This window comes from Trachurus japonicus, chromosome 4 (genome assembly GCF_045865225.1).
Source record: "Trachurus japonicus isolate A0001 chromosome 4, Traja_1.0".
NCBI lineage: Eukaryota > Metazoa > Chordata > Actinopteri > Carangiformes > Carangidae > Trachurus > Trachurus japonicus.
The window spans coordinates 197,978-218,710 of NC_140910.1; the positions used below are offsets into that span (position 1 = coordinate 197,978).

General features: G+C 45.8%; 2 long non-coding RNA genes across 4 annotated transcripts; both read left to right on the forward strand.

Annotated features, from left to right (window-relative positions):
• The first annotated feature begins 239 nt into the window (after nt 1-239).
• LOC146988140 (uncharacterized) lies at nt 240-4,245 on the forward strand. Of its 3 annotated transcripts, none has more exons than XR_015035677.1 (4): nt 240-365; nt 998-1,355; nt 2,007-2,389; nt 3,704-4,245. It is a non-coding gene; the product is annotated as an uncharacterized LOC146988140 (long non-coding RNA). The 3 variants fall into 3 exon arrangements; XR_015035675.1 differs by lacking the exon at nt 3,704-4,245 and adding an exon at nt 2,531-2,583 and having other exon boundaries at nt 2,007-2,371; XR_015035676.1 differs by lacking the exon at nt 3,704-4,245 and having other exon boundaries at nt 2,342-2,383.
• A 1,551-nt stretch (nt 4,246-5,796) lies between these two features.
• LOC146988141 (uncharacterized) lies at nt 5,797-8,213 on the forward strand. The gene is made up of 3 exons (XR_015035678.1): nt 5,797-5,903; nt 6,715-6,780; nt 6,946-8,213. It is a non-coding gene; the product is annotated as an uncharacterized LOC146988141 (long non-coding RNA).
• The last annotated feature ends 12,520 nt before the right edge of the window (nt 8,214-20,733 follow it).

A 20,733-nucleotide genomic window follows, 5' to 3' on the forward strand; every position in this document is an offset into this window, starting at 1 on the left:
GTGTGGAGAAGGACCCAAACGCAGACAGCCAGGATACCAGGCTTAGGACAAAGACACAGACCATATCACATAAGAAAAAAAGACAGGAATCCAATGTGAAACAGGAGTAACACGAGTAGAAGACGCAGAGAAGAGTCATCTGGCCAGACCCAAAAAAGGTAGTGGAGAGAGCATTGGCTGGCCTCACCTCGGAGGAGGAGGTGTCAACGATGCACTACTCAGAGCAAAGGAGAGTAGTTAGCCTGCATAACTCTGCTCTCTCAGTCCGTGTAGAAAATGTTTATACAAACCTCCTCCTGCCCTGACTCTTCTGCTGTAAAGGTACAGACGGCCCGTAGGGAGAATGGATCCATAGAAAGAGTGGGGTAAGTAGTATTATTTTATTATATATATTTTTTTCCCCCCTTTTTTACTATATGTGCAAGCAAGGGGAATTACTGTGATGCACGCCTCCAACTAAAAATGTGTACATTTAGTAGTTCTGGATCTTGTGCATCCCTGGGAAAAATCCCTTTGTATCTTAAAATAAACCGTTTGAGAAATATAGCTTAAGAAAAAAGACCAAAAAAGTGCTTTTATGGCACAGCTTGCCTCTAGTGGGAGATAAGTTGTTCCATTAGAGAAACTACACTGGGATAAATTGTGCCATTGGTAACAATGAATATTTCCCATTTCACATTTCCCTTCTTCCCTTCTTACAACGACCGGAGCTGTTGGTGCCTGTCTCCATTGCAGGAACAACCCCCTCCCCCGCCTCACACACACAGACACACACAGAGACATGCATGTATGCCTGTCCCCACTGCATAGAATCATGCAAAGCACAAAAAAGATGTGTGAACTGTTTTCAAAGATGTCTATAATTGTTTAAACTGTAATCGAAAAAAAAACAACCATTGGTCATAGAAATTTTGCTTGAGAAGTTTAAAAAAAACTTTTTTTTGTTTTTACTTAAATGAAATTATCCCTAAAGCCACGTTCTCTCTGTTCTTTGCAGGATGAGTGAAATGGATGCCTCTTCAAAAATATGGGCGCAAATTACCCCACTCTCCCCTACCACTGAATTGTAGATTCGTTGGGTCAACTCTGTGCCATGAATTTGCTCTGCTCTTACACTGAACCAGTTGCATTCACAAATTCATTAGCTCATCTTCCTGACTGAACAACTGTGCTGATTGGACTTGGAGCTGGTTTTTTGTAAGAGCATAACAGATATATGGCACAGAAATATCCCACCTAAAAGCTGGGGAAAGTGTGGCGGAGCGATGAGGACAGCTGGACTGCAAAACATTGACTCTTGCTGCTGTAGAGGTGCAGACAGTCAGTATGGAGAATGGATCCACAGAAAGAGTGGGGTAAGTAGTATATATATTATTTTATTTTATATATATATATATATTTTTGCTTTTTTGCTATATGTGCCGTTAAAGCAAGGGGGATTACTATGATGCACGCCTCCAACTAAAAATGTGTACATTTAGTAGTTCTGGATCTTGTGCATCCCTGGGAAAAATCCCTTTGCATCTTAAAATAAACCGTTTGAGAAATATAGCTTAAGAAAAAAGACCAAAAAAGTGCTTTTATGGCACAGCTTGCCTCTAGTGGGAGATAAGTTGTTCCATTAGAGAAACTACACTGGGATAAATTGTGCCATTGGTAACAATGAATATTTCCCATTTCACATTTCCCTTCTTCCCTTCTTACAACGACCGGAGCTGTTGGTGCCTGTCTCCATTGCAGGAACAACCCCCTCCCCCGCCTCACACACACAGACACACACAGAGACATGCATGTATGCCTGTCCCCACTGCATAGAATCATGCAAAGCACAAAAAAGATGTGTGAACTGTTTTCAAATATGTCTATAATTGTTTAAACTGTAATCGAAAAAAAAAAAACATTGGTCATAGAAATTTTACTTGAGAAGTTTACAAAAAAAAAGGTTTTTTTTTGTTTTTACTTAAATGAAATTATCCCTAAAGCCACGTTCTCTCTGTTCTTTGCAGGATGAGTGAAATGGATGCCTCTTCAAAAATATAATTATAAATAAAATATGGGCGCAAATTACCCCACTCTCCCCTACCACTGAATTGTAGATTCGTTGGGTCAACTCTGTGCCACGAATTTGCTCTGCTCTTACACTGAACCAGTTGCATTCACAAATTCATTAGCTCATCTTCCTGACTGAACAACTGTGCTGATTGGACTTGGAGCTGGTTTTTTGTAAGAGCATAACAGATATATGGCACAGAAATATCCCACCTAAAAGCTGGGGAAAGTGTGGCGGAGCGATGAGGACAGCTGGACTGCAAAACATTGACTCTACTGCTGTTTCAAACAGCCAGCTGAGGAATAGATCCACGGCTGGAAGGTGAGCTAATGAACAAATGTACCTGGTTCAGTGACAGAGCAGAACAAATTGATGTAGCAGAACGACTTGACTCACTGGCTGTACTAGCTCCTGTATAACATACTCTTGACATTTTGTGTTTAAAACGTTTCCTCTTTTTTTTTCTTTTTCTGTTTACAGTGTCCACTGCACATGAAGACAAGAGGGCAAAGAAGAACACTACACCGCCCTACAAAGCAAAAAGGCAGTAACTGCATTTTTGGTATGGTGCCACATTTTTGGCAAGTAATACAGAGCAAGAATACAGTAACTGCAAAATAGGGGTAAAACATCAAATCAAATATGAGAATTAATATGTACAAAGAATAAGCTAATACAAAGTAACAAAACTGCCTCATGTCCAATAATCTACCTATAACTACTTAGGCTGGACAACAGGATAACTTTAAAGTCATTTTCCTCAGTTCGGAACTCTGCGTAGTTACTGCCTTTTTGCTTTGTAGGACAGAACAGCTGTGCCAGTTTGCAACACAAAACAGTACCTGTGAATCAGGGAAAGGCTAAAATGGTGGAAGATTGAGGTCTTCGGACCTGCAACCCACAAACCACTAGCATCTCCTTTTTACGTTGCAAGCTACCAGCTGAAGATGGACATGTTTGAGGGGGGGAGAGAGGTGAGGAGCTGCAATTCCTCTGTGTTCCTGTTAGAAGTGGAGAGGAGAGGAGAGGAGGGTAACAGTAACATGGTGGAATTGCAGCTCATCTACTGTCTTCCTTATCTTCAAACATGCCCATCTTTACAGAGAGGAGTTAAGATTCCAGTGGTCGGCTCCTCATGTCCCCCCCCCCTGGTTCAGCCTGGGTAAGCCTGCTTCAGCACTGGAGCTGTCCAGCGTTGGAGCCGACCAACACCTGGATCTCCTCTCTGTGAAGACACGGCCCGAAGAGCGCGGAAAAGAGAAGACTACAGCGTTCATCGTCTCCGGCTCCTGGGCTCCTCTCCTCTCCTCTCCTCTCCTCCTTCTCTACAAACATCTCCATATTTACAGAGAGGAGCAAAGATTCCAGTAGACGGCTCGTCATGTCCCCCGAGGGGGGGGGGGCTGGTTCAGCACTGGAGCTGTCCAGCATTGGAGGACATGTCCCCGGGGGGGTTGGGCCTGGTTCAGCACTGGAGCTGTCCAGCATTGGAGCCGTCCAGCGGACGGCTCCTCACGTCCCCGGGGGGGGGGGGGGGCTGGTTCAGCACTGGAGCTGTCCAGCATTGGAGCCATCCTGGATCTCCTCTCTGTGAAGACACGGCCCGAAGAGCGTGGAAAAGAGAAGACTTCAGCGTTCATCGTCTCCGTGAAGACCAGAGGGCAAAGAAGAACATTACAGCTGTGCCAGTTTGCAACACAAAACAGTACCTGTGAATCAGGGAAAGGCTAAAATGGTGGAAGATTGAGGTCTTCGGACCTGCAACCCACAAACCACTAGCATCTCCTTTTTACGTTGCAAGCTACCAGCTGAAGATGGACATGTTTGAGGGGGGGAGAGAGGTGAGGAGCTGCAATTCCTCTGTGTTCCTGTTAGAAGTGGAGAGGAGAGGAGAGGAGGGTAACAGTAACACGGTGGAATTGCAGCTCATCTACTTTCTTCCTTATCTTCAAACATGCCCATCTTTACAGAGAGGAGTTAAGATTCCAGTGGTCGGCTCCTCATGTCCCCCCCCCCTGGTTCAGCCTGGGTAAGCCTGCTTCAGCACTGGAGCTGTCCAGCGTTGGAGCCGACCAACACCTGGATCTCCTCTCTGTGAAGACACGGCCCGACTTCGGACCTGCAGACACCAAACCACTAGTATCCCCCCCGCCACACACACACACACACACACACACACACACACACACACACACACACACACACACACACACACACACACACACACACCCTAACCCTAACCCCTAACCCCTAACCCCTAACCCCTAACCCTAACACACACACACACACACACACACACACACACACACACACACACACACACACACACACACACACACACAGGCATGTATGCCTGTCCCCACTGCATAGAATCATACAAAGTACTAAAAATATATGTGAACTGTTTTCAAAGATGTCTATAATTGTTTAAACTGTAATCGAAAAAAACATTGGTCATAGAAATTTTACTTGAGAAGTTAAAAAAAAAAACTTTTTTTTTGTTTTTACTTAAATGAAATTATCCCTAAAGCCACGTTCTCTCTGTTCTTTGCAGGATGAGTGAAATGGATGCCTCTTCAAAAATATGGGCGCAAATTACCCCACTCTCCCCTACCACTGAATTGTAGATTCGTTGGGTCAACTCTGTGCCATGAATTTGCTCTGCTCTTACACTGAACCAGTTGCATTCACAAATTCATTAGCTCGTCTTCCTGACTGAACAACTGTGCTGATTGGACTTGGAGCTGGTTTTTTGTAAGAGCATAACAGATATATGGCACAGAAATATCCCACCTAAAAGCTGGGGAAAGTGTGGCGGAGCGATGAGCGATCCACGGCTGGAAGGTGAGCTAATGAACAAATGTACCTGGTTCAGTGACAGAGCAGAACAAATTGATGTAGCAGTACGACTTGACTCACTGGCTGTACTAGCTCCTGTATAACATACTCTTGACATTTTGTGTTTAAAACGTTTCCTCTTTTTTTTCTTTTTCTGCTGTGCCAGTTTGCAACACAAAACGGTACCTGTGAATCAGGGAAAGGCTAAAGTGGTGGACGATTGAGATATTCGGACCTGCAAACACCAAACCACCAGCATCTCCTGTTTACGTTGCAAGCTACCAGCTGAAGATGGACATGTTTGAGGGGGGGGGGTAGGTGAGGAGCTGCAATTCCTCTGTGTTCCTGTTTCCCTCCTCTCCTCTTCTAACAAGGACCGAGTGGAATTGCAGCTCCTCTCCTCTCCTCCTTATCGTCAAACATGTCCATCTTTACAGAGAGGAGCTAATATTCCAGTGGACGGCTCCTCATGTCCCCCCCCCTGGTTCAGCCTGGTTAAGCCTGCTTCAGCACTGGAGCTGTCCAGCGTTGGAGCCGTCCTGGATCTCCTCTCTGTGAAGACACGGCCCGAAGAGCGCGGAAAAGACAAGACTTCAGCGTTCATCGTGTCCGGCTCCTGGGCTCCTCTCCTCTCCTCTCCTCTCCTCCTTCTCTACAAACATCTCCATATTTACAGAGAGGAGCAAAGATTCCAGTAGACGGCTCGTCATGTCCCCGGGGGGTTGGGCCTGGTTCAGCACTGGAGCTGTCCAGCATTGGAGGACATGTCCCCGGGGGGGTTGGGCCTGGTTCAGCACTGGAGCTGTCCAGCATTGGAGCCGTCCAGCGGACGGCTCCTCACGTCCCCCGGGGGGGGGGGGGGCTGGTTCAGCACTGGAGCTGTCCAGCATTGGAGCCATCCTGGATCTCCTCTCTGTGAAGACACGGCCCGAAGAGCGCGGAAAAGAGAAGACTACAGCGTTCATCGTCTCCGTGAAGGCACGGGCCAGTCGAAGGAAAAAACTACGGCTGGAAGGTGAGCTAATGAACAAATGTACCTGGTTCAGTGACAGAGCAGAACAAATTGATGTAGCAGTACGACTTGACTCACTGACTGTACTAGCTCCTGTATAACATACTCTTGACATTTTGTGTTTAAAACGTTTCCTCTTTTTTTTCTTTTTCTGCTGTGCCAGTTTGCAACACAAAACGGTACCTGTGAATCAGGGAAAGGCTAAAGTGGTGGACGATTGAGATATTCGGACCTGCAAACACCAAACCACCAGCATCTCCTGTTTACGTTGCAAGCTACCAGCTGAAGATGGACATGTTTGAGGGGGGGGGGGGTAGGTGAGGAGCTGCAATTCCTCTGTGTTCCTGTTTCCCTCCTCTCCTCTTCTAACAAGGACCGAGTGGAATTGCAGCTCCTCTCCTCTCCTCCTTATCGTCAAACATGTCCATCTTTACAGAGAGGAGCTAATATTCCAGTGGACGGCTCCTCATGTCCCCCCCCCCTGGTTCAGCCTGGTTAAGCCTGCTTCAGCACTGGAGCTGTCCAGCGTTGGAGCCGTCCTGGATCTCCTCTCTGTGAAGACACGGCCCGAAGAGCGCGGAAAAGACAAGACTTCAGCGTTCATCGTCTCTGTGAAGGCACGGGCCAGTTGAAGGAAAAAAACTACGGCTGGAAGGTGAGCTAATGAACAAATGTACCTGGTTCAGTGACAGAGTAGAACAAATTGATGTAGCAGTACGACTTGACTCACTGGCTGTACTAGCTCCTGTATAACATACTCTTGACATTTTGTGTTTAAAACGTTTCCTCTTTTTTTTTCTTTTTCTGTTTACAGTGTCCACTGCACATCTGCCCATCCCACGTGAGGGATGAAGGAAGAAAAAGTGGGAAAAAAAAGAAAGTAAGTTTTCCCAGAGGTTTTTCCTCGGTTGATGTGGGTCTAAGGGCAGAAAATGTACTATTGCTATGATACTTTCTAATGAGACGATGTTTTTGTAAAAAACAACAAAGTGCTATACAAAAAACTACGCTTTGCCTTATTATGCCTTTCCTTTCCTTTCCTTAGTGCAGTGCAACGCATGGAGAGGGCGGAAAGAGAAGACTCAGAGAGCTCATCTCTATGAAGACACAAGCCCAAAGAGGGCAAAAATGAACACTACAGCTGTGTCAGTTTGCAACACAAAATGTGAATCAGGGAAAGGCTAATGTGGTCAAAGATTGTGCAAACACTGAGGTGTGGTTGGATAGTCCGCAGAGGTTCGAGTTGTGGAGTCATAAAGTCATCTCCAAGCCACGGGTCTGTTTCTCCTCCACTAAACCAGTCCACCAAGTCCACTCAGCACAGTTGTTCAGTCAGGAAGGTGAGCATCTGGTTCAGTGACAGAGCAGAACAAATTCATGGAGCGGAGATGACTTGTTGACTCTACATATCCCACCTCTGACACAAAGAAAGCTGAGGAAAAAATTCAGTGGAGTTTAGAGGACATTACGAATGTGGGCTGAAAATCACCGACTGTAGCCTACTAGCTCCTGTATATCACACTCTTGATATTTTGTGTTTCAAACTGTGTGTGTAATGTTTTCTCTGTGTACAACGTCCACTGCACGTCTGCCCATCCTGTGAGGGATGGAGAAAAAAAGAAAGAAAGAAAGAAAACAAGTTTTCCCAGAGTTTTTTCCTCAGTTGATGTGTGGGTCTAAGGGCAGAAAAAATTGTTAGGATGCTGTCTGAACCCCAATGAGACAAAGTGTTTGTAAAAAATAATGTGCTATACAAAACAAATTTGCCTCGCCTTACCACACCTAACGCATGGCGAGGCTGAACGATGAGGACAGCACCTGGGCTCCAGAGGCATAAGTAAGCTTCCCTATGCATATGAAATAAAAATGACTCTATTGTTCTGTCAGTTGCAAACACTGAGGTGTGGTTGGATAGTCCGCAGAGGTTCGAGTTGTGGAGTCATAAAGTCATCTCCAAGCCACGGGTCTGTTTCTCCTCCACTAAACCAGTCCACCAAGTCCACTCAGCACAGTTGTTCAGTCAGGAAGGTGAGCATCTGGTTCAGTGACAGAGCAGAACAAATTCATGGAGCGGAGATGACTTGTTGACTCTACATATCCCACCTCTGACACAAAGAAAGCTGAGGAAAAAATTCAGTGGAGTTTAGAGGACATTACGAATGTGGGCTGAAAATCACTGACTGTACTAGCTCCTGTATATCACACTTGATATTTTGTGGTTCAAACTGTGTGTGTAATGTTTTCTCTGTTTACAACGTCCACTGCATGTCTGCCCATCCTGTGAGGGATGGAGAAAGAAAGAAAGAAAGAAAGAAAGAAAGAAAGAAAGAAAGAAAGAAAGAAAGAAAGAAAGAAAGAAAGAAAGAAAATAACAAGTTTCCCAGAGTTTTTTCCTCAGTTGATGTGTGGGTCTAAGGGCAGAAAATTGTTAGGATGCTGTCTGAACCCCAATGAGACAAAGTGTTTGTAAAAAATAAAGTGTCATACAAAACAAATTTGCCTTGCCTTACCACACCTAACGCGCGGCGAGGCTGAACGATGAGGACAGCACCTGGTCTCCAGAGGCACAAGTAAGCTTCCCTATGCATATGAAATAAAAATGACTCTATTGTTCTGTCAGTTGCAAACACTGAGGTGTGGTTGGATAGTCCGCAGAGGTTCGAGTTGTGGAGTCATAAAGTCATCTCCAAGCCACGGGTCTGTTTCTCCTCCACTAAACCAGTCCACCAAGTCCACTCAGCACAGTTGTTCAGTCAGGAAGGTGAGCATCTGGTTCAGTGACAGAGCAGAACAAATTCATGGAGCGGAGATGACTTGTTGACTCTACATATCCCACCTCTGACACAAAGAAAGCTGAGGAAAAAATTCGGTGGAGTTTAGAGGACATTACGAATGTGGGCTGAAAATCACTGACTGTACTAGCTCCTGTATATCACACTTGATATTTTGTGGTTCAAACTGTGTGTGTAATGTTTTCTCTGTTTACATTTGTCTGCCCGTCCTGTGAGGGATGAAGAACGAAAGAAAAAAATATTTCCCAAGTTTTTCCCTAAAGAAAAGTGTTTGTAAAAGATAAAGCGTTATACCAAAAAAAAACCTATGTCTTGCCTTATTGTGCCTTTCTTTTCATTACTTACCACAATTCCCACCTTTGATATAATGAAAGTGTGGTGTGTGTCTGAATAGATCAAGTTTATAGCAAGTTGAATCGCATCCCACAAAACTATTGAAAAATACCAGGCTACCCTGAAGGAGTGTTAGAACAATGGGGGAAATTGTACTACTAACAGTCCTTGTCAGCATTACAACAACAACAACTACAACAGCATTCTCTGATGATGATGATGATGATGATAAAGTAAAGTATGCCTTTATTTATCCCACGATGGTTTAAATGTGATGAACAAGCAGAGGACGTGTCTGACGAAGAAGATGGTGGAAACCCCGAGCACGGTGTGTCATGTTCTGGAGGAGAGGAAAGTGGAGGACAGGGGGAAGAAGAAGGATATTGGGAAGAGGATGGTGAGGAATGTAACCCCGAGCACAGTGTGTCATGTTCTGGAGGAGAGGAAAGTGGAGGACAGGGGGAAGAAGAAGGAGAATGGGAAGAGGATGGTGAGGAATATAACCCCGAGCACAGTGTGTCATGTTCTGGAGGAGAGGAAAGTGGAGGACAGGGGGAAGAAGAAGAAGGAGATTGGGAAGAGGATGGTGAGGAATGTAACCCCGAGCACAATGTGTCATGTTCTGATGAAGAAGAAGACGAAGAAGATGAGGAAGAAGAAGAAGAAGAAGAAGAAGAAGAAGGAGGAGGAGGAGGGGAAGAAGAAGAAGGAGAAAGGGAAGGAGAGGGGCGAGGAGGACAAGAAAACAGTCAAGTGAAGAGACAGAGTTTTCTCTCAAAACATGGCAAAATCAAATGGTCCTTCATACCATACGATAAACAGCAGCAGGGTAGAAATGACCGGAGGGGGGAAAGCGACGTTGAGTCTCCGCCACCGTCGCCGCCACCGCTGCCATCATCACCGTTACCACCGACAACCAGCCCACCAGGACCGACTGAGTATTCGCTTGCCCACGCCCGTGACATCGCCTCCACATTTTTCATGTTCATCACCCCGTCGATAGAACACATCATCTTGGAGATGACTAATTTGGAGGGGAGACGGAAAAACATAGACGGTTGGAAACCCATGGACACCACCGACCTTCGCGCCTACATAGGGCTGCTGCTCTTGGCGGGTGTCTACAGGTCCCGAGGTGAGGCTACGGCCAGTCTGTGGGACGCGGAGAGCGGAAGGTCCATCTTCCGTGCCACGATGCCAATGAAAGTCTTTCACGCCTACTCTAGACTGCTGAGATTCGACGACCGTGAGTTGAGACCCACGAGACGTGCCACTGACAAACTGGCGGCCATAAGAGAGGTCTGGGACAAGTGGGTTGAGCGGTTGCCATACCTCTACAACCCCGGGCCGGAGATAACGGTGGACGAACAACTGGTTCCGTTCAAAGGGCGTTGCGCTTTTCGGCAGTATATGCCCAGCAAGCCCGCGAAATATGGGATCAAATCATGGGTGGCATGTGACGCTAAATCCAGTTACGCTTGGAAGATGCAAGTGTATACCGGGAGGAAGGCCGCAACCGGGAGCGCTGCTGCAGGTGGTGGAGGAGGAGGAGGAGGCCCGGAAAAGAACCAGGGGATGCGAGTCGTGCTTGATGTCACGGAGGGACTGAGGGATCGCAATGTCACCTGTGACAATTTCTTCACCTCTTATGAACTCGGACAGCAGCTGCTGAGACGGAAAATGACCATGGTTGGCACCATTCGAAAGAACAAACCCGAGCTCCCACTTGCGCTGCTCCCACCAAAGGGAAGAGCGGTGTTCTCGTCGAAATTTGCCTTCACGGCAACCACCGCTGCAGTTTCTTATGTGCCCAAGAAAAACAAAACCGTGCTACTGGTGAGCACAAAGCACACGGAGGCCGAAGTCAGCAATCGCCACGACAGAAAGCCTGTCATCATACTAGACTACAACCGCAACAAAGGAGGTGTAGATAACCTCGACAAGGTGATTGGAACCTACAGCTGTAGAAGGATGACGGCTCGCTGGCCCTTGGTCATTTTCCACAACATTGTCGACGTTTCCTCCTACAATGCTTTTGTGATATGGAGAGAAATAAACCCTGACTGGATGCGTCAGAAGCGGAACAAGAGAAGGGTGTTCCTTGAGCAGCTGGGAAAGGCGCTGGTGACTCCGTTGATTGAAAGGAGGGAGCGTCTCCCGCGCACAGAAGCATCAGCAGCAGTTGTCCGAGGCATTCAGAGGGCTAGATCTAGATCTAGATCTGGAAATGAGGAAGGGGATGCAGCAGTAACAGCAGCCGCATCAGGAGCAGATAACCAGACCGGGGCGAGGAAGAGGAAGAGGTGTCAGTTTTGCCCACGGAAAAAGGACAACAAAACGCACACCCTGTGCTGCGGGTGTAAGAAATATATCTGCAAAGGCTGTTCGCTTCCATACTGCGCTGAGTGTGCTCCTGAGAATTTTCAGACAGATTGATTGATTGATTGACACGCTCTATCTATCTATCCATCCATCCATCCATCCATATACATCAATGTAACTTGTCATTTGTCATAGTTCTGTATAAGCTTTACAATAAAAACACGAGACAAAAGAATATAATGTTTGGATTTTTTTCTAATAATAATAATAATAATAATAATAATATATATATATATATATATATATATATATATATATATAATTATGATTGATATGTCTGTATCTGCATAAACATAACTTGTCATTGGTCATTATTCTGTATAAACATTACAGTAAAACACAAGACAAAAAAAGATAAAGTTTGGGATTTTTTTATTATTATTTATAACATTTTAGTTTTAATTTTAATCATTGGGGACAATGTGACCCTTGAGACACGGGGTGTAGGTTTAATGTGAGGACAACAAGAGGGTTGAGAATTGAAATCATCGCCATTTCCTATTGGGTCAGAAAACCCCCTGGTGTGGACAGAAATTTTTAATCGCTGGGGACAGGGTGACCCCTGAGACATAGGGTGTAGGTTTAATATGAGGACAACAAGAGGGTTAAGAATTGAAATCATCGCCATTTCCTATTGGGTCAGAAAAACCCCTGGTGTGGACAGAAATTTTTAATCGCTGGGGACAGGGTGACCCCTGAGACATAGGGTGTAGGTTTAATATGAGGACAACAAGAGGGTTAAGAATTGAAATCATCACCATTTCCTATTGGGTCAGAAAAACCCCTGGTGTGGACAGAAATTTTTAATCACTGGGGACAGGATGACCCCTGAGACATGGGATGTAGGTTTAATGTGAGGACAACAGGAGGGATAATGAAATGCTGAAACAGTAATTCACCACAAGCAGGATGACAGCCTTGACAAAAAGGGGGGGTGTTTTTAAAATCCACACCCACAAGTCAACAGTCCACAACCAGGTCACCAGTTTCAGAGGCAGGGAGGCAGCCTGGCAGGACTGAAGCAGAAGAGGAAATATTAATGACTTTTCAAAGATAAGAATGTCACAGTCACTGCTGTAAAGACTTGAGAGTATAATGGACAGTGACGACTCAAGCATTGAGTTTGTTAGTGACAATATAGAAAAAAAGCTACAGTTTAACCCTGTTAGAGCTGCAGTTGCGTTACAGCTATGCAGAAAGCTTAAGGTAGACTATAGACAGAGGTATCGTAATTTCACAGGTGTTTGTGAATTAGGAGCTCCTTGTAAGAATGTGAAAGTAAAAGGTGATGGGAATTGCTTCTTTAGGGCAGTCAGTGTCGCTGTGAGTGGTAGTGAACAGCATCACGGAGGAATTAGAAAAGCTGTGGTGAATCACTTGCAAAGCAATGAAGCTGCATATACCAACATTTTGAGAAGGGGTTACCTTTCGGTGTCAGACTACATTTACAAATCTGGAATGAGCTGTCTAGGAAGTTGGGCGACAGAGGTTGAGATTCAAGCAGCATCAGATTATTTGGGTGTCAGCATATACACATATTACACCAACCGTTGGTTTGAATACAGTTGTAACAATGTACAGATCTCTAAACAGGGGATTTATTTAGTGAATAACTGCAACCATTATGAGACTGCCATTTGTGTCACAAATCCTCAGAAGCAGTTTTGTCATGGCTACTGCAAAGTAGACACAGTTACACCAGAAACATCCAGGTGCCTGACCTCAAATTCTGCCTATCCTGACTCTGATTCTCAATCTGAGATTGTTTCACTGTCACCGACATCGATTTGCTCTGGTTACACATGTGTGAATGATGACGAAAATTGGGAAAAGGACAGTGATGAACACGAGGAGGTGTCCCTCCATTCGGATGAACACCAACCTCCAAGTGACTTGAAGGGCGCAAGTGGCCATGAAGCTGATTATTACCAATATTCTTACAGTCCTCTGAGCCACTATGAGTACGATGATTACCACAGTGACATTGCAGAGCTAGACGTTGAAGGACACTTCAGTGACGATGAGGCCCAAGAGAATAATCCTGATGAAGAGTATAATCACCATGGCTTGCTATCACAGAGACATGTAGAAGATGACATTGTTGAAAACGAGGAGCATTATCCCTATGGGGATTTCCTTGAAACTCCAGGAGACATGGAGGAGAACAGTGAAGCTGATTCAACACATAACAGCCTTATGGATCACCATGAACTTTTCAACGATGAGATAGAACTCACAGAGGAGGATTGTGATGAAGATGTTGAAGAGGATGTTTGTGAAAAGGAGGCTGAACAGGAGTTTGTCGAAAATAAACTCTATCTATCTATCTACCATTGGGCCCAATTGAAGGAATCGTGGGAAACGTTTGTCAGTTGGCTGGGTGAGCGCTGGTGGGGCTCGGTGTCAGAAGAGTCTATCAGGACCTTCATGGATACATCAAAGACACGTCGCATTGGGGATATTGTCGTCTCAGCATACTTTGGTGACACACCTGGGGGAGTTTGTTCCTTCACAGTGAAGACTGAGAATGGCCTGATGTCATTTCCCTTGCTTATCCATCAAAGACGCTACATATGTGCTGACTTGGTGGAAGGGGATTTTTCAAGTCCGATCGACATGTTGAAAAAGCTGGCCCGTGAAACTTACACACACTTGCTTTCCAGACCCACAACAATACCCTCCAATCCCAAGTACTTTTCTCTTACACAGGTAGTGGAAGAGATATCCAGCGTTATAGAGTTGCTGCAAGGTGGATGGTGGGAAGTTTCCCAACCCCACCACATAATACAGCATCTACAAAACAAGGAAAGACTCTCTGCAAACCCAGCAGCATTAATTTGCTGTAAAGATGATGATAGTCTGGGATACCTGTTTGAGATTATAAATGCCAAGGGGAAGAGGTTGAAAGTAACATTTGATAAATTGAGCTTCATACTTGGATCAGGTGTACGTTTCTCAGAACTAAAAAGTCTACTGTCACATATCTGTAAGGTTGATGGGGTAAACTTCATAACCAACTCGAGATTCTTGATCGATGCAAGCGAACTGGAGCGTCCGATGTAAGACATGCGGATGTAAAGAGTTTGTGAACTTGTAATTATCACAAGCATTTTATAAGCATGTTTTCAAAGATAGATATAGCAGGCAAGTGCCACTGGAATATGCTTAAATGTGAATTCATGCTGTAACTCATTCTTTCTTACATGTTACTCTGATTCTATGACTGTTGGCAACCAGAACATTTGGAATATGTTGGGGACTTGGGTTATTTCTGGGTTAGGGAACTATAATTACTATTGCCTTTCTTTCTTTTTTGTTATGTTTTGTCATTCTTCATATTTAGGCCCCTTTCAAAAACTTCTCAAGCTTTTCGGGGTGTTCTTATTTCACATAATGTAATCACAAACATTTTAATGACTTTTTTATATGTGAAATTAAATGATTGGTTGGTTTATGCTTCATGTGAATGCTGTTTTTTTTTCTTTGTGTGATTTCTCTGTCATAATGTGGGTTGATTGACTGTTAGTTTATATTGAGACTGCTGAGGACCTAACTGCACAAAAGATTTATCGTTGGGTAGTAATAAAGAAACCTTGAATCTAAAACCTTGTGGACACCACTCAATAAAGATGCTAAGGCTGACAATTTGCTTCAGATGTTGTTTTTTTATTCACACACATTACACCATACAGTACAACACAACATTCTTTTATGGCTGAAAGTCATAGTAGAAGCTGTACCAATCTTCAAAGGACATCTCATCATTCATCATAAAATTCAACTTTGTCCTCCTGATCAAAACATCATTGCTCAACTGTGTGGTATCGGCTAGACATATGAGGTCATCTCTCTCTTCACATTTGTCCGTACAATACAAGCCATGGCAGACTTTGTTGTAAACGTCGGACAGAGTTTGTCCATAGATAACGGTGAGGGACAAACACCCGTTGATGTGACCAATGTTTTCCGAAGGACTCTCAATTAAGACTTTGATGTGGGGTGTTTTTTCATCCACAATGGCGAAGTTGTCAGCATAGTCACTCATTGTGTGGTAGAGCGATGTTACATATTTCATCACTGCATGTGGGATTACAGTGTGCCCTCTTTGACTGCATTTTTGAAGAAAAGACTTGTAGTCTAGGCCTTGAAGAGATTGTTGAATGGGAAGCTCATCGGTGTGTTGCTGTAAAATGTCAAGGCTGTCAAAGGAAGCAGATCGTAAGAGAGCTAATACATTTCTGAGAGCCTCATAATCCTTGTCAGCACAGGGTTGTTGGGAAGGTATGCACACATAGCCGTCCACACATAGTGGGAAAGAGAATGAGGGAGACCCACCGGTTCCAGTTATAATGCAAGCTATGTCCATTTGTGAACACAGGTCACATGTGAATTTAAACTCTTCTTTGGTACTGCTTTCAAGAACGTTGAAAGCTCCTCTTGCCCTGTCTGACACCCAAAGGCTGTTTGACATCATGAAGGCCAAGACATTGACAAGAGCCTGCCTGTTTTCTTCGCTGTACACAGGTAATGTGCGATGAAAAGGTACACTGTCTGTGCCTGCTATCTTAACATGGGACCCACCATTAATGTCAACCTGCCACTCGGAGGACAGCTTGTCCAGGTCGTTTGCCAGCAGCCGCTTGTTGTTGTCATTCAAAACGGTGAACTTGGCTGGTATCTTTTGAAAGGTTCCCTGCTTGTAGGCGGTAAGGCTTATCTTGTCAATCATGAAAAGAGTGCTGGAATTGTCTGATGGAATGAGGCGTTGTAAGTTGATTGTGAAATTCACGGGCTGATGGGCCTCATTGGCCCTTGTCATGGTGTGGGAGAAAATGTAAACCTTCTGACTGAAAGACATCTTGAGTCAGTGTAGGTCTGGTTACAAGTTGTCGGCAGAGTTTGTGTGATGTATGTAGGGGACTGTATATATCCAGATTTGTTTTGTTTCTAATTAAGAACAATAACTTAAAAAGTTAGAATCAGGACAGCCACCGTCTTTCCTTCACACACTGGCCAATCTTTCGCATGTTGTGCTCATCGTAGACATACTGGATGAGCTTGTGACCCGGTACGTGGTTGGCAAATAGGTCTCTGTAAAAGTTCTTACAGCCCGCACAATGATATGTAACCTCCCTGCTCTCAGTGTGCTTATGCGCCCTTTTGCCAAGCTTCACCGGCATGGGTTTGAGCCATTTCTTCTCCTTGAAGGTCTTGATCCATGTTTGCATGAGGGTCTCATCAGCACAAGAGTAGGGCATGATACAAAGGACAGATTCCGGATACATAACAGCAGGTGAGCTGAATGCCTCAGGAGTGTGTATCTGTAGCATGAGGACGGTCTGATACAAAAGTCCAGCCAAGTCAACTAGAGTCCTCTCACACAGCTCGCTTCTTGCTATGCAAAGCCTACCAGTGGAGGAGGTGAGGCCCGCGTCTGTAAACATGACAGTGGGCACTGAAAGTGAAATGTAGGTCTCGGAGCAGTGAGTAAGTGCTACATCATCTTGAACCAACACTGTACCTTTTGTCATCGCTTCGCTAAGCCTCTTCCCGAGCGACGCACTCAGATTTCTGTAGACTTCAAGTGGTTCTAGTGACATGTCTTCAGTGATTACCTTGAGACAAGTCTGCAGTTTCTCGTCCGCTACACGAGTCACAGTCTCCCTGTTTGTCTTGAGTATTTTCAACTCCTGCGTCCCACCAGCAGGTATCATGTGTTCAGGGCAGTTGTTCATAATGGAGTTGAAAGCCTTTGTTGCCCTTTGCAACCTCTGTCTGATTGAAGTGATGATGGCCAGCAGGTGCTGCTTGCATTCATCCAGGCTGCAGAGCCCCAGAGCATTACTGTACATGTAGCGAGGTAAACAGTAGTCGATGATGCAGTGAGCCACCAGCTTCCCAGAACGATTGACCAAGTCACTGTCTACCCGGTGAGCTATCAGGACCCTAGAGTTGGCAAAACATTTGTTCAAAGGTTGGTAGGGGTGACAGATGAGCTCCGTTAGAGCATCTCCAGGTTGGATTTTTGTTTCTCCTTGCTTTTTGTCACAACTGTTTGAGCCGTCGTCACTGTTCTCATGGTCAGATCCACAGTCATGGTCATTCTTCTTATCTCTGTGGGAGCCTTTGTTACATGTTGAGCGGTTGACCTCGCAAATGAGTGAGCCTCCAAACATGGCCGAAATGCACCCTGTGTTTGCCTGGAGGTTTAAAGGATATCTGTAAAAAGTGGCTTCACAGGGGTTGCACTTGTGGAACTCGTGGCACTCAACGGGCTTAACAGAGAGTCCTGTAATATCCTGTAGCCATGTCTTTACAATTTCTACGTAGGTGGTTTTGACACTGGCGTTGCTCACTTTCAATCTATCCAGCGTTTGCTGACTGAAGTGCTTGTTTTTTGATGATTTGATGAGACTACTCCAAGGGAAGAACCCTGCTGCCATCTTGGAAGCGATCATTTCAGATGCTTTGCAGGTGAGCAGGTCTCTCAGTATCGCTTCGGCGTGAGAGAACATGTGGTTCATGCAGTATTTCCCTTCCTTGTAGAGTGTTCTCACCGTGAGAGCATCTCTTGACCCGGAATCGCATCCCTGCATCGGGATGAGTGTTGTGGAGACTGCTGAAAAATCCGAGTCCAGTTGCAACACTGTAACCGTGTCCACTCTGTAGGAGATGAGAAAAGCGCTTGCTCGATCCACTTCCAACCACCTGCCATTGCTGTCAATGATGGGCTGGTGATCCAAGTACAAGATTACATCTCCAGACTGGAGCTGATGCCACGGACATGTGGAAAAACAGGACACGCTGTCCCTCTCCAGCTTGATGCAGTCTCCCCTCATCACGCACGCGATGAACGTATCGGTCACCGCGGAGTCACAGGGCGAGCGCATACTCTTGAACGCCGACAGCCCCCTCACCTTCACGGAGACCGAGGATAGACCGCCCCGATCGTCGAGGGTGTGAGTGAGAGCCACGTAGGTCTTCTTAGCTATGTGGCAGTAGACAGAGCAACTGTTTTCATATTCAAGTTTCACTCTCCTGTCTTTGACAAAGGGCCCAGTCACGTCAACCAAATCTTTAGACCCTAGGACACTGGCAACGTAGACCGGGTAGCCTTCCTTGGTGAACGTGCCCCTCGGGTCTCTGACTACATGTTGGATCGTGTTACCTCTGCCTATTACATACATCCTCTTTAGAGTGTCCTCTACCAAGGCTGTGTGCACATAGTTGAGAAACGCTGGCACCTGCTCACCAGCTTGCTTAAACTTGTCACTCATAGCAGCACGGGCTCTATGGCCAAAGTCCATGAGGAGCTCTTTTGTGTCCCGGCTGGGTCCGCCACCTCTGTGGAGATATACATTGGACACAGGACTTTCGGGGACAACATCAGGTCCGTAGCCAACAGAGACCATCACGCTATCAGTGTCTCCATAGATGACAGGGCAGCGGTGACTGTAGAAGTCAGAAACACAGCTGTTTACCACAGAAATCTGATGCCTACCGTGGCCAGATATGAGAGGTCCACAGGGGTGAGGAGCTGTTCCATAGAAGGAGTTGGCCAGCACTTTACACTCTGACTCCTGCATCTTGTAGTACACTCGCTCAGCTTTGCTTATGTCAGGATTCATCAATTTTCTCTTGAATTCAGCTCTTCGGTTGAGATAGTACTCAACGGAAGAAGCGAATATCGCTGGGGCACGGACAAATCCACCCTGGTCGCGGTCATACTTGAGGATGAGCGAGGCGTACTGGAATCCTTCCGCTTTCCAGCTGTAGCACACCCAGCCAGATAGGTCATGGGGGAATTTGGAGGGAGGCCAGGGGATGGTGGTTTCAGGAGAGATGTTGAGAGCGCACATGATGGAGGGATACATACTTGAGAAGTCAAAGGAAAGCTCCAGTCCCATACCGGGTCCAGAGTAGTGAAGGCCAGTAAGAGGATCACATACAGCCCCTCCTTTCCACTTGTCACTCTCTCCATCGTCACAGTCAAGCTTAGGATCCCATCGCAATCGAGTCTTCAGTTTCATACCAACGGGTCCAGCCTTGACTCTGTGCGTGTCCAGTGTAAGTTTCATCTGAGGCATGTGAACCGAGTGAATGCTCTGCACAAAACCGCCAAAGGTATCCCCTCTCCCGTGTACCACCACGTCTATGTTGAGTGTAGTCCTACATCTGTGGAAAAGAGCCGAGACCGGGTTGAGAACTCTGGCCAGCCTGGCGCACAGCTGCGAGTCGACCAGGTTGTACAGGAGCACGGCAAAGAGACTCTTGCCCCCCGTTTTGATCATCTCGTCCATCTGAGAGTAGCCCACGTCTGCCATCTTGTGCAGCTTTCTCGCGTCTTTCGGAGGTTTCCCGTGCAGCTCCCTTTCTTTCGCGATGACAAACGGCGCCACGTCATTCAGCTTCATGCTGGTGCAGGAAAACTTGATCTCTCTCGTCTCCGCCATTCTGTACAAATCAATGATGTTCATCCCGCAGCTGTTCATCTTGAAGTGGCCAAGCTTGGCCTTCTCTCTGTTGAATTTTTCAATGTTTTTGGTTACCAGTTGAAGCTTGTAATCGGTCAAGGAGCCGTTCTGTAACAGGGAGCCGATACTCTTGAGCATCTCCTTGTACATTTCCAAGTAACGTACATTTTCAAACTGGAAGAAAGGTGCCATGTCCTTTGAAAGGCCCGTGTTGACAAAGAGGCTTTGCCAGGCTTGCAACAACGAGGAACATCGCCTCTCCGTAGCCGCGTGCAGATGCTTGTAGTTTGACTCTGCGTAGAAATGCACTCGCTGCTGGATGACGCGCACATCGAATTCAGCGTTGTACACGTAGAGCAGTTCGATCTCATGCTTACGCAGTAGCTGGATCATTTTCTCCAGCAGCGCCAATTCCCCGGTGCACGGGTAAATCAAAATCCTTTTGACATCGTCTACACCGGCGCACTTGGCTAGTTCATGGTCGGCTTCTGGGTAAAGGTTCTGTGACACCTTACGTTTGTTATAGATAACTATCAACGTCTTCCTGTGGTGCTCTGGTGAGATCTTGGGTATGTGGGAGTTCAGGATAACGAGAGACACGCAAGTGATCTCGTGCTGCTGACCTGGCATGTCTGGCGCCAGAATAGGGATGGACACGTGCCGACTCTGTTTTGACAATTTCAGTCTGCCAGTGTTTAGAATATGAACCAGTTTCTTCCTGTATTCCGTCATTTCTTCAACCACACACTCGGTGCAGTGGGGAAACCTGTAAGCAAAGGACTGGCATTGTAGGGAAGTATCCCTGTGCACTTTGTCAAACACAGTCTCAATATCCAGACACGCGGCCTTGTA